The sequence below is a fragment of the Orcinus orca genome, chromosome 10 (genome assembly GCF_937001465.1).
Source record: "Orcinus orca chromosome 10, mOrcOrc1.1, whole genome shotgun sequence".
NCBI classification, from domain to species: Eukaryota; Metazoa; Chordata; class Mammalia; order Artiodactyla; family Delphinidae; genus Orcinus; species Orcinus orca.
The window spans coordinates 80996767-81010150 of NC_064568.1; the positions used below are offsets into that span (position 1 = coordinate 80996767).

At 48.7% G+C, this 13384-nt stretch overlaps 1 protein-coding gene across 2 annotated transcripts in view; it reads right to left on the minus strand.

Annotated features, from left to right (window-relative positions):
- The window catches only part of TRAM2 (translocation associated membrane protein 2), a 74332-nt gene that overhangs the window by 18237 nt on the left and 42711 nt on the right, over window positions 1-13384 (minus strand). The gene's annotated exons all lie outside the window — the stretch shown is intronic.

Consider the following 13384-nt stretch of genomic DNA (forward strand, 5'->3'; position numbering starts at 1 on the left):
CACAGAGTAGCCCCTGCTCTCCACAACTAGAGAAAGCGCGCAGCAATGAAGACCCAACGCAGCCAAAAATAAAAATAATTTAAAAAAAAAAAAAAAAAGAGTGTGGACTCAGAAACCTGAGCTTGTATCAAAGCTCTGCCATTTATTTCCTCCCTCTTTGTTTTTATTTTTTTGATATTGATGGTTTTTTTTTTTTTGCCAAACCACGCAGCTTGTGGGATCTCAGTTCCTGGACCAGAGATTGAACCCAGGCCATGGCAGTGAAAGCCCGGAATCGTAACCACTAGGCCACCAGGGAACCCACACCTCCCTCTTTTTCAAAAAAATTGAAGTATAGTTGATTTATAATATTGTGTCAGTTACAGGTGTACAGCAAAATGGTTCAGCTATATATATTTTTTAGATTATGTTCCAGTATAGGTTATTACAAGATATTGAATATAGTCCCTTGTGCTATCCATTAAATGCTTGTTGCTTGTCTATTTTATATATAGTCGTGTGCATCTATTAATCCCATACTCCTAATTTATCCCTCCCACCACCTTCCCCTCTGGTAACTAACTATAAGCTTGTTTTCTATGTCTATCTGTTTCTGTTTTGTAAACAGATTTATTGTATTATTTTTTAGATTCCACATATGAGTGATACCATATTTGTCTCTGACTTACTTCACTTAGTATGATAATCTCTAGGTCCATCCATGTTGCTGCAAATGGCATTATTTCATTCTTTTTTATGGCTGAGTGATACTCCATTGTGTGTGCGTGTATAAAACTCCTTCTTTATCCAGAAAAAAAAAAGATGAAAACTTTAATTCAAAAAGATACATGCACCCCAGTGTTCACAGCAGCACTATTTACAAGAGCCAAGACATGGAAGCAACCTAAGTGTCCATCAACAGACAAATGGATAAAGAAAATGTCATTTATTTCCTGTGTGACTCTGGAGCACCTCTGACCTTTCTGTGCCTCAGATTCCTCATCTGTAAAATGAGGATAACAGCAGTTCCTGTACTGCAGGGTTACTGTGAGAATGAGGTGACTTCAAAAGTGCAAAGCGCTTACTTAGAATAGTATCTGGTGCACAGTAAGCGCTATACATGTATTTGCTATTATTTTTGTTGTTGTTGGGCTATTGTGAGGATTAAACGAGATAATCTGTATGCAAGATACTTATCAGTGCCTATAACCATGGTAGGCATGCACTAAATAGTAGTTTAATAAAATATTATTTCGTAGTAATAAATTAGATGGAATCCCAGGTATCTAAGTTTTGTAAAGCTCTGCTACTACAGCCTCTCTCTCTGCGGACAGAGGAGGATTTGTGCCTTCGTTCCAGTTGGCAGGCCTGGATCCCTGGTGCTCTGTGGCCCGCCCTCCCCCAAGCAGACACATTGGCCCCCTTTCCAGCTGTGCTGCCTTCGTGCTGAGTCACACACGAGTCATCTCTCTTTGCTGGGATGCGTTTACCAGAAGGCAGGCCAGGGTGGGTGAGTTTCAGGGTGGCTGCAGAGCGAAGCAGAGCTGATTGGGTCACTCTGGGAGTCAACCCATGACCCCGCCACCCTGGACTGGGAGAATGCACTGGTGGTCGGGGGGTGGGGGTGGGGTGGGAGGGGGCAGTAAAGACATGGAGCGCATGAACTTTGAGATCAGACAAACTTTCCCTTTTCCTCTCTCTCCTACCTTCCACAAAGACCCTACTCTGTGAGAGCCACTGGGCTAATTATTGAAACACGGAGATAAAAGACGCTGCCCTGGCTTCAGAGAGCACAGACCAGTGGGGAGACTGACAAATAAATGTACAATGACCTACAGACAGGCAGACAGCCACACAGGGAGCCAAGGCAATGGAGGGCCGACTCCAGCTGGGGCAGCCCCTCAGGGTAAACAGGAAGATATAGAAACTTGAGAACAAGCTGGGGCAGTCAGGTGTGGGGAGGAGGGCATCCTGGGCGGAGGACGCAGCATCTCAAGGATGCAGGCAAGGAGGATGCAGTGCTGCAGGCAGCCAGGGTACCACGTCAAGGGGTGTGGACTTTATCCTGAAGGCAAGGTGGAAACATCAAAGAATTCAAACTCAATAGGAAAATGAACAAATCTGGGCTTCAGAAAGTTTACTCTGGCAGCAGTAAACAGCATCGTGCCTGGAGGTAGACACCAGTGATGCAGGTAAGGAACCACAGCGACCTGAATTAAAGGGGAAAACGGAACAGGGAGGGAGGAGGGCCATCAGCGGCAGAGACCTGGTAAGACTAGGTGACTGACCCGGGAAGGGACTGAGATCAGGGAGGGGAATCAGCACCGAGGAGGAAACATGCGAGGAAGGGAAGAGATGGGCGTATGGGTCAGCCTCTCCTTCCTGCCCTTCCATCATAGGGCTGGCATTACCCTTGCCCTGCCTTCTTCATAAGGGAGGATCAAAGGAGACTAATTAGATGGCAGCATATTTTGAAACTATAAAATAACTAAACACATGCAAAGTTTCACCATCGAGACCAGCCTTATGAGGCAAAATAGGATTTATCCTCAATCAAACGAGCATGGTCCCAAAGCAGTTAAATGACGTGTCAAGACTTTGGATTATCCATCTTAAAGCCTCTTCAAGTCACCTCCATTCGTCACCCCATATACTATGGTTCCAAAGAGATGTGACCAGAGCCTTAAAACCTTCTTGAAACAAGAATGGATGGATAGACTAATACATTCTTTTTTCCTTTGCTGATGAGAGCTCCTTGCATGTTTATTCATCCACTAATAAACCACGTGCAGGGCCCCGTGCTGGGGGACAGCAGGGTACGAGGGCATGGCCCTGCCCTCTCAGAGCTTAGCCAGTGCACACCAAATTCTCTACACCTAAAAACCAGAGGCCAATAACAACAGCAAAAACAAAAAACAACCAGATTGAAAAATGGGCAAAGATTTGCCGGAATATGGATGGACCTGGAGATTATCATACTAAGTGAAGTGAGTCAGACAGACAGAGAAAGACAAATATCATGTGATATCACTTATATGTGGAATCTAAAATATGATACAGGGGCTTCCCTGGTGGCGCAGTGGTTGAGAGTCCGCCTGCCGATGCAGGGGACACGGGTTTGTGCCCCGGTCCGGGAAGATCCCACATGCCGCAGAGCGGCTGGGCCCGTGAGCCATGGCCGCTGAGTCTGAGCGTCCGGAGCCTGTGCTCCGCAATGAGAGAGGCCACAACATTGAGAGGCCCGCGTGCCGCAAAAAAAAATAATAAAATAAAATATGATACAAACGAACTTATGTACAAAACAAAAACAGACTCACAGACACAGAGAACAAACTTATGGTTACCAAAGTGGAGAGGGAGAGGAGGGATAAATTAGGAGTTTGGGATTAGCAAATACAACCTACTATAGACAAAATAAACAACAAGGTCCTACTGTATAGCGCCCGGGGTACTATCATTAGGGAAATGTAGATCAAAACCGCAATGAGATACCATCTCAAACCCATGAGAATAGCCACAATTTAAAACAAAAAAACCCAAACAAACAAAAAACAGAAAATAACAAGTGTTGACGAGGGTGTGGACAAATTGGAACCTTTGTGCATTGTTTGTGAAAATGTAAAATGGTACAGTCACTATCAGAAACAGCAAGATGATTCCTTAGAAAACTAAAAATAGAACTACCAGATGGTCCAGCAATCCTACTTCTGGATACAGACTCAAAAGAACTGGAAGCAGGATCTTGATGAAATATCTGTACACCCAGGTTCATAGCACTATTCACAACAGCCAAAGGTAGAAACTACCCAAGTGTCTATCAACAGATGAATGGAAAGACAAAATGTGGTCTATACGTACAACAGAACATTATTCAGCCTTAAAAAGGAAGGAAATCCTGTCACATGCTACACAGAGATGAACCTAAAGGACATAACGCTAAGGGAAATAAGCCGTCACTAAAAGACGAATACTGTATGATTCCATCACAGGAGCTTCCCAGAGGAGGAAAATTCACAGAGACAGAAAGAACGGCGGTTGGCAGGGGCTGGGGGCAGGGAGGATGGGGAGTTGCTGTTTAACGAATACAGTCTCGGTTTTGCAATGAAGAGTTCTGGAGGTTGCACAACAGTGTGAATGTACTTAACACTACTGAACCGTACACTCAGATGATTAAGATGGTCCATTTCACGGTACGTGTATTTCACCATAACTTAAATAAAACACCAGGCCAGGTGTGATCAGTGCTGTGACGTGGCAGGAAATGAGGAGGGGCAAGGCCCTGGGGAGGAAGGGTCACTGAACGCAGGCCAGAGAGCTGGTGAGGGTGGAGTGGTCCGGGCGGAGGCATCCGGGGAAGGTCCAGCTGGACAGAGGATTGGCGTGACCTGCAGAGCAGGGGTGGGCAAGCCATGCCACGGGGGGCTCCCCCGACAGGTCGTGGTAAGTCACGCTTCCAAAGGCAAGGGAAGGTTCTGGAGGACTGAGTCACAGACGCGCTCTTCCTGCCAGGTGGATGGGCTGGGGGGCCGGAATGGGGCCGGGAGGGCAGTCAGGAGGCACTCACTGGAGCCCAGGCTGGGGGGTGGGAGCGCCCTGCACTCAGATGGCGGCAGTGTGGTGGAGAAGACAAGTTGGGAGAGGTGTGGGTGATGGAACCAAAAGGACCAGCTGGCAGACTGGCCGTGGAGAAAGACCCTAAAGTTCCCTCTGGCATCTGTCTGCCCTCTGTAGCCCCCGAGCTTTCAGAATGCTTCAGCGTGCTGTCTCATTTGATCCCTGTAACCACCCACAGCGTGGGCAGAGGGGATGAAGAAACAGGGTTCACAGGGTAAAGGGACAGGGGCCATTTCTCAGATCTCCCAGTGTCCGGCCGCCCCGCCCCGCCCCCAAAGCCACCTCACATCCCCCGCCCCCCTGCTGGTAAGAAGCTGCTGCTTTGATCTCTCTCTCCCTATGACAGAACAAGCAGCATGGTATCCAGATACTCACGAGCTGTGCTCGGATTCATGCAGATTACCTCTACTGCTTGCCCCTTGTCTGCTGCCTGCCTGCTTTTCAACAGGGCAGGAAAGCAGATTGGTTTGGCCCCTTCTGCTTGCCACAGAGCTGTGGAGGTTGGAACTTTGTGTTTTTCCGAGAGGCTATAAACAAATGGATATTTTGGGGTTTTTTTTCTTTTTAAATTTTTGGCTGCTCACTAATTCTTATAAAAATCCTCTCACTCCCCAAGTTAGAGCTCTGACCCTCTAAGCAGTGCCCCCATCCTGCATGAGCTCTCAGAAAGAACGGCGATGGCCTGGCAGTGAGCGACTGTGATTTTTTAGAAGAGTATGTTTCAGCACATCTCTGAGCTCTTAGACCAGAGAAGCGATTCTGGCCCTGAGTCACGGCAAAACGCCCGCAGAGACCAGGTGGGGAATGCAATGAGCAAAGTGGTCCGTGCGTCTTAAGATAAATCCTTTCAGCACAGAGGCCGCTGCACTAAACAGGGAACGGTCTTCAGTGCCACAATATGCTCCCCACTGTTTTTCCTTAGCTCTAGGGCCCTCTTGGTCTGTCTTCCACATTTCCACTTTGAGAGAGAAACAAGTTTAAGATCCACTTCCATTTCAACCTTACTTAAAGAAAAACAATTCAAACTGGGATACATGGTGGCTGCCAGGCAGTCTTAATGTCGGGAAGACATTAGAGAGGAGTGGAGACTGTGGCAAAGTGCAGAGTGCATGTCCCAAGGGGTGAAGGAAGGAGTGGGGAAGGCGCTGGGAGGGGCGTGGCCCCATATTTCCAAAGCAAAGAGAGAAATCCCTACGTGAATCATCTGATTTTAAAATGCCGGTGACTAATTCCAAAATTGTAAAAACACTTTATGGGCCAACACCAAACTGGCTAAGGAAAATACACAAGCCAACTCTGACCACAGGCCACCAATTTGCAATCCCTAGCCCAGACGACCCCTGACACCTCCCAACACCCATATTCTGTGAGTCCTCTTTCCTATGCAACACCATGGAGTAGGTCACTATATTCCCCTGAAGGGTTAACCTCACCCTGGAAGGAACACCTTCAATAACGACCCACACTCTGTGGATGTTATCCTGTCTTCATTCAAAAGTGACACTTGCTTTGTTTATCTCTGATCAAAGTTTAAAAAGAGAGTCAACGTGATCAATAAGGGCCTGGCTGTCCTGACAACCTCAGGTGGAGCTGGCCCTTTAGGAGCAGCGCTCTTACTGGCCTCCTGTTTTGTTTCCTATGACTAAGAGACATTTTCTTGTTTCCCCTGGTGTCACCTGTAAGCAGCTTCTCCCGCATGCCTTCACAGGTCCCATCTTGTCCGGATACAGCTGTGCAGTCTCTGACCTCCTCCCCGGGACCTCAGCTGGCCCGTGGCCACCTGTGGCTGACGCTTCATCTGCTCTTTACATCCCCTTAAAGTCTGGGCACCTGCCAACGAGGCTTCTGCCTTTGTCCGAAAACCTGGTGGCTTAAAGAGCATCACCGCACAATGTGGATGCCTCCTTTCTCTCCCGCCTTTCTTCCTAAGCCCTGCAAACCTGGATTTGTAAAAGTTACTTTCTATTGCTTTTTGGCCAACTCTGTTTTCCCATTATTTTGAATCTTTGAATATATATAAATCCAGAACTTAAGTATGAAAAAATACCATAAGCAAAATCAAAAGGCAAGTGATGACCAAGGGGAAAATGTTTACAATTCGGATCATAAACAAAGGCTAATCTCGCTAAAGTATGAAGAGCACCTAGAACCTAAGCATGAAAAGGTAACAAACGCAACAGAAGAATGGGCAAAGGGTATGAACGGACAGTTCACAGAGAAAAGAAACACAGATGGCCCTTATACATTTAAAAGGATGCTCAACCTCACACAGAAGAGAAATGAAGGGACTTCCCTGGTGGTCCAGTGGTAAAGAATCCACCTTCCAATGCAGGGGACGGGGGTTGGATATCTGGTCCAGGAACTAAGATCCCACATGCAGCGGAGCAACTAAGCTCGCACGCCACAACTACTGAGCCCGCACGCCTCAACTAGAGAGCCTGCATACCTCAACCTACAGAGCCCACATGCTCTGGAGCCCACGTGCCACAACTACAGAACCCATGAGCTCTGGAGCCCATGCGCTGCAACTAGAGAGAGAAAACCCACACAACACAACTAGAGAGAAGCCTACATGCCGCAACGAAGAGCCCACGTGCTGCAACGAAAGATTCCACATGCCACAATGAAAGACACCACATGCCGCAATGAAGATCCCACGTGCCACAACTAAGACCCAATGCAGCCAAAAATAATAAACAAACAAATAAATAAATATTTTTTAAAAATATGCCAGACTACCCCGGTGGCACAGTGGGGGTAAGCTGGGATGAAGTGAGAGAGTGGCATGGACATATATACACTACCAAATGTAAAATCAATAGCTAGTGGGAAGCAGCCACATAGCACAGGGAGATCAGCTCGGTGCTTTGTGACCACCTAGAGGGGTGGGATAGGGAGGGTGGGAGGGAGACGCAAGAGGGAAGAGATATGGCGATATATGTATATGTATGGCTGATTCACTGTTATAAAGCAGAAACTAACACACCAGTGTAGAGCAATTATACTCCAATAAAGATGTTTTTTAAAAAAAAAAGAATCCACCTGCCAGTGCAGGGGACACAGATTCCAGCCCTGGTCCAGGAAGATCCCACATGCTGCGGAGCAGCTAAGCCCGTGCACCACAACTACTGAGCCTGTGCTCTAGAGCCCACATGCCTCAACTAGAGAGCCTGCGTACCTCAAACTACAGAGCCCACGTGCTATAGAGCCTGCGCACCACAACTAGAGAGAGAAAACCCACACACCACAACTAGAGAGAAACCCGTGTGCCGCAACTAAGACCCGAGGCAGCCAAAAATAATAAATAATAAATAAAATATATATTTAAAAAAAATATGCCGGACTTCCCCGGTGGCAGAGTGGTTAAGAATCCTCCTGCCAATGCAGGGGGCGTGGGTTCGAGCCCTGGTCGGGGAAGATCCCACATGCTGTGGAGCAACTAAGGCCGTGCACCACAACTACTGAGCCCACGTGCCACAACTACAGAAGCACATGTGCCTAGAGCCCATGCTCCACGACAAGAGAAGCCACCGCAGTGAGAAGCCCGCGCACCATGACGAAGAGTAGCCCCTGCTCTCCGCAACTAAAGAAAGCCCGCGCGCAGCAACGAAGACCCAACGCAGCCATAAATAAATAAAATTATAAAAAAAAAAATGCCACTCTTCTCTGTAACATGCTGTTTAAAAAAAAGAAAAAGAAGAGAAATGAGCTACAACTACAATGAGATACCACGTCATCCCTATCAGATTGGCAGCAATCCAAAGCTTGACACACACTCTTGCTGAGGCTGTGGGGAAAGAGGCTCTCACACTGCTGGTGGGATGCAAAATGGACCACCTCTTCGGAAGGGCAATTTGGTAATTTCCATCGTGATTACAAACACATCAGCCCTTGGATGTGGCAATTCCACTTCTGGGAATTTATCACACAGCCGTACCTGCCACGTTCAAAATGACACATGCACAAGGTTGCGCACAGCAGCATGGTTTTTGACAATAAACTGATGGAAACAACCCAAGAAGTTTTCATCTAGGGAGGACCGGGCAAACAGACCAGAGTTATAAACACGGGGGCTTATAACACGCAGTTGTAACAAGCTGTGGCTGTGGACCACAGTGCCAGCCTCTCCGTGGATCCCAGGGGTGCACACTGCTGCATGTATGTCCACCCCAGGACCAGTGAATCAGGAACTTGGGCATGACCCAGGGATCTGTGCTTAAATTCCCCAGGGGATTCTGACACACGTACTGATATAAACAGTGGAGCCATTTTTAAAAATCAGGGAGAAATGAAGGGCAAGAACAGGTAAAACTAAGCAGGAAATGTGAAAACAGAAGAGCGGTTGCTTTGGGAGGGGGTGTTGACTGCAGGGGCCTGAGAAGGTCGGGAGCGCTGTCTCCCCACCTGGTGCGCACAGATGTAAAAATTCATCACACTGTGCCCTTAAGAATGTGTGTGCTTTACTATTGTATAAACCGCCTACTCTGTGGTACTTTATCATGGCAGCCCTAGCAAACTAATACACACAGACACACACACAGAGAGAGACAGACAGACAGACAGACAGACACACACACACACACACACACACACACACTCCCTCCCCCTCCCTCCCTCCCTCTCCCAGGCTGCCCGGAGAATTAAAGAATCTGCAGAGCTACCATTTTAACCCCAGACTGCATGATTTGTAATCTATTTTCTCCAGTTTTATAGAAGGTAGGAAGACAAGGATATTTTTATGATGTAAAAATGTAGCAAAAAATGAGAGATGTAGCAAAAATGAGAGATGCACGAAAGAGAATTTGGAAATAAGAGTGCCCAGCCTCTACGCAGTTTTCCTGATGTACCATTCCTTTTTATAAGGCTAATATAACCCGGCCTGTGGCCTTCAAGAAAGAAGTATCTCAGCAACTCCTGGTGCCAGGCCCACACTCAGCCCCACGGCTGTTTCTAAGTCTGAGGCTTCTACGTACAACCGGCCTGGGCAGACAACATGCAGCGCGTGAAGAGCACCTGCGAGGCGGAAGGTGTGAACTTTCTGTTAATTCACTGAGAGCCATAAAGAGGAAACAGCTCCTCGAGGTCACATACCAAAAAATATCTAAAGTCACAGCCTTTTTTTTTTTAACTTGGATAAAAATAACATCAACAAGTTCATTGTTAAATTAAGGACAAAAAACTATTTCAGTAAGAACAACTGAGTAAGAAAAAAACATGATCCTGGCTAGACAGGAGAAGAAAAGATTTGATCAGGAGAAATGGGAGTGCAGGGGAGGGGAGGCAGCCGCTCAGAGATGCTACCGGCGTGGTCAGCTTCAGCTGGTTAACAATTAGCCACAGTGACTCAACTCAGTGGTTCTTGCTGAAACCTCTAGAAGCTCCACGTGGGATAAATTCTCCGGGCTGCAACAGGGGACTGGACAGAAATCAAGTCGAGGCGGGAAGGGGACACACTTCCGAGGTGCTGTTACCTGGAGGTGACCTCTTACAGTCCCTCCACTTTCCTGCACGACTGTTATACTTAAACAATAACTGCTATGGTCTGAACATTTGTGTCCCCTGCCAACTTCACATGTTGGAATCCTAACCCCCAAAGATGATGGTATTAGTGGGTGGGGCCTTTGGGGAGGTGTTTATAAACCATAAGCATGGAGCGAGCCCTCATGCATGGACTTAGTGCCCTTATAAAAGAGCCTCCAGGGCGTCCCTGGTGGCGCAGTGGTTGAGAGTCCGCCTGCCGATGCGGGGGACACGGGTTCGTGCCCCAGTCCGGGAAGATCCCACATGCCGCGGAGCAGCTGGGCCCGTGAGCCATGGCCGCTGAGCCTGCGCGTCCGGAGCCTGTGCTCCGCAACGGGAGAGGCCACAACAGTGAGAGGCCCGCGTACCGCAAAAAAAAAAAAAAGAGGCTCCAGAGAGCTCCCTTACCCGCCCACCACGTAAGGACACAGCAAGAAGTCTGTGACCTGGAAGAGGGTCCTCACCTGACCAGGCTGCACCCTGATCTCAGACGTCCAGCCTCCAGAACTGTGAGAAGTAAATTTCTGTTGTTTGTAAGCCACCCAGTCTGCAGTATTCTGTTATAGCAGCCTGAACAGACTAAGGAAGTTTAATAAGTAGTTTCTGCTTACTGATAAAATAAAAGATCACGTCCAGGTCTGGCTATAAGCCCCCCTCTTCCTCAGATGCCAGCCAATACAGTGACGGCAGTGAAGACTCTGGTTTATTTTCTCTTATCCATATGGACAGGACCTTAGGGCCAAAGGGGATCCTGGCCGCTGTGGGGCCCGAGGGCCCAGGATGGACCCAGATCTCTGCCTTCCTCGCTGGATCCCCTGGGCCATGCCCACCAGCCCGTTTGGCAACCCCACCTTCCCACAGCTACCCTGGGTCCTGGTGCTGCACGGGGTGTGAGGGGCCCAGCCCCCTCCTCTGCCCTTACTGCTGTATCCTTGGGAATGTCCAGCAACTCTCTCCCTTGGTATAAAAGGACAAGGCCAGGCTCTTTTGAGTCTCAAGTCTCCTGTAGCTGGACAGACCACAGGTCCGGGTTGGGCAGCTTTCGTCTGTAATCAAGTCAGGTTTCCTCCTCCGGAGCCCCTGTCGTCCACCTGTCTCTTCCCTTTTTGTCCCCGACAAGCTCATCTTACAAACAGGGGCTCGGTTTGATATGTGATGCCAATCTTCCGAGTACATGATACAAGCACAAGACAAGACTAACTCCCACCAGCTAGCAAGGGAACAAAACACACTCTGAGCCCTGGACAAAGGCCTTCGCTGAATGAGGCTTTAAAACCACCTGTCTGGGCTTCCCTGGTGGCGCAGTGGTTGAGAATCCACCTGCCAATGCAGGGGACACAGGTTCGTGCCCCGGTCCGGGAAGATCCCACATGCCGCGGAGCGGCTGGGCCCGTGAGCCATGGCCGCTGAGCCTGCGCGTCCGGAGCCTGTTCTCCGCAACGGGAGCGGCCACAACAGTGACAGGCCGGCGTACAGCAAAACAAACAAACAAACAAAAAAAACCGAAAACCATCTGTCTGAGGTTGTTTTGATGGGGCCGTGTGTCTCATCTTGGAAGGGCTGTGAGAACAAGGGCCACGCTATGGTGTGGGAGGGTCCCGGGCTTTTCATCTCCAGCTGCTAAATGCTACACAGCAGCTGGTGGTGATAAAACCACCGGGACCAACAGAGCCAGGGGATGGGTCCTTGTCTCCTTTGCTTACTGTGAAACCAACCCTTCTCTCCAAGAGGCCCCTCGCGCCCAGCCGTCTCGCTCTAGGTGCCCATGACTTCTGGGCAGCAGCGGCCCAGCTGGAAACCAAATCCACCCAGTGACGGCACCCCCTCCCCCGCTCCTAGACGCAACAGTTATAGCAAAACCAAAACTGGACGAGAACAGAAAGATGCAAATGAGTTACTGGATTTACGGGGTTTCCCTCTCTTACCTTTGGGGTTGGAAGCACAGGGTCATCCGCAAGTCTACTTAGAGCTTTTCACCCAGGGCAGCAGCACTTCAAATACCTGGGGATCTCGTGACCATGAAGGTTCCGGTGCAGAAGGTCTGAAGTGGGGCCTGGAGTCTGTGTTTCTAACAAGTTCCCAGGTGATGCTGGTCTGTGGACAACCTGCGTAGCAAGTGCCTCCTGGACTCCTGTCTTAAGGAATCGCTGGGGTTGACACAGCGGCCTCCACCCTCGATTTGACAGGTGGGGATGGAGACCCAGACGCTACACAGTTTGCCCAAGACAACTCAGCAAACTAGTGGCACAACTCAAAAGAACCTGGTACATTTTAGCCTGTCTGGGGTCACCTGTTCTACGTCAGAAGGGGAGCCAGCAGGCCACGAGTCTGTCTGTGGGAAGACTCAAGCTCTATTCTTTACTGACCTTTTACAGTCTATATACTTCTGGCCATAACAGCAGATACTCTGTGGTATCTGAATCAGAAAGACTTGGAGTGTAATGGCAAGACCAGACACATGACATTTTATTCCTTGCCGGAGCTGGGCTGGGTGTATGGTTGCAGATAAAATACAGGACGGTCAGTGAACCTTGAATTCCAGACAAACAGAGAATACTTTTCTAGTATAATTATGCCCCACATATACTTTGAGATATACTTACACTAAAAAAAGTACCTGCTGTTTATCTGAAATGCCAATTTAACAGGTGGTCTTGGATTTTTTATTTGCTAAGCCTGGCAACCCTAACAGGTGGGAATGAGAGACAGGATGTGGTGACAAGAACATTTCCTGCTTAGGGACCTTTCTGGTGGCGCAGTGGTTAAGAATCCGCCTGCCAATACAGGGGACACGGGTTCGAGCCCTGGTCCAGGAAGATCCCACATGCCGCGGAGCAACTAAGCCCGTGCACCACAACTACTGAGCCTGTGCTCTAGAGCCCGTGAGCCACAACTACTGGGCCCACGTGCCACAACTACTGAAGCCCGCACACCTAGAGCCCGTGCTCCAGAACAAGAGAAGCCACCACAATGAGAAGCCCGTGCAGCGCAACAAAGAGTAGCCCCCGCTCGCCGCAGCTAGAGAAAGCCCGCGCACAGCAACGAAGACCCAATGCAGCCAAAAATAAATAAATAAATTAAAATTTATAAATAAAAAAAACATTTCCTGCTTCATCACTGTTGACCTTAAAGAAAACCCCAAGGACGCCGGCACTGCCCCGAGATGCACAACTTCTGACTGCAACTGTGCCCATCTCCTCTTTGAGTTCATCTCTCTGAACGGAGCTTAATCTTCTTAACTAGCTATTATAATGTGAGAGAATCATATATT